This window comes from Nannospalax galili, unplaced genomic scaffold (assembly GCF_000622305.1).
Source record: "Nannospalax galili isolate Female #2095 unplaced genomic scaffold, S.galili_v1.0 scaffold33, whole genome shotgun sequence".
NCBI lineage: Eukaryota > Metazoa > Chordata > Mammalia > Rodentia > Spalacidae > Nannospalax > Nannospalax galili.
This window is the reverse complement of record NW_008335436.1, coordinates 7,015,874-7,016,492: the sequence shown is the minus strand read 5'-3', so window position 1 is coordinate 7,016,492 and position 619 is coordinate 7,015,874.

Sequence of the window (619 nt, the reverse complement as noted above, 5' to 3'; positions counted from 1 at the left end):
AAAAACAATGAGTCAAGAAAGGAAGTAACCCAATTAAAAGATGGGCTAAGGAGCTTAACAGAGGCTTCTCAAAAGAAGAAATGAAGATGGCTAAGAAGCATCTTAAAAGGTGTTCAACATCATTAGTAATTAGGGAAATGTAAATTAAAGCCACTTTAAGAATTTATCTTACCCCTGTCAGAATGACTAAGATGAAGAGAACAAATGATACCAAATGTTCAGGAGGAGGTGGGGAAAGGGGAACACTCATCCACTGCTCATGGGATTTCAAACTTGTTCAACCCCTATGGAAAGCAGTGTGGAGAACACTTAAAAAAAATTAAAATGAACCTACCATTTATCCCAATTGTACTGTTTCTGTATGAAACAGTATATTTTAATAATGAAATGGAGATCTCTTTTAAAGGTTAAAACCAACCTCACATAATTTTATGTCATATAGTGTTTATACTGAGTACAATATTGTATAAATGTATTAATTCAACTGTAAAACTAAAAATTTACAGCCAACTTTGAAAGAGACATATCTTAGCTCTGGAAATTGTTACTGAATATGTTAGTGCTGTTGTAATGAAGTGCTTCCTCTAATTACTTAATTACTAAATAAATGACAATTTTA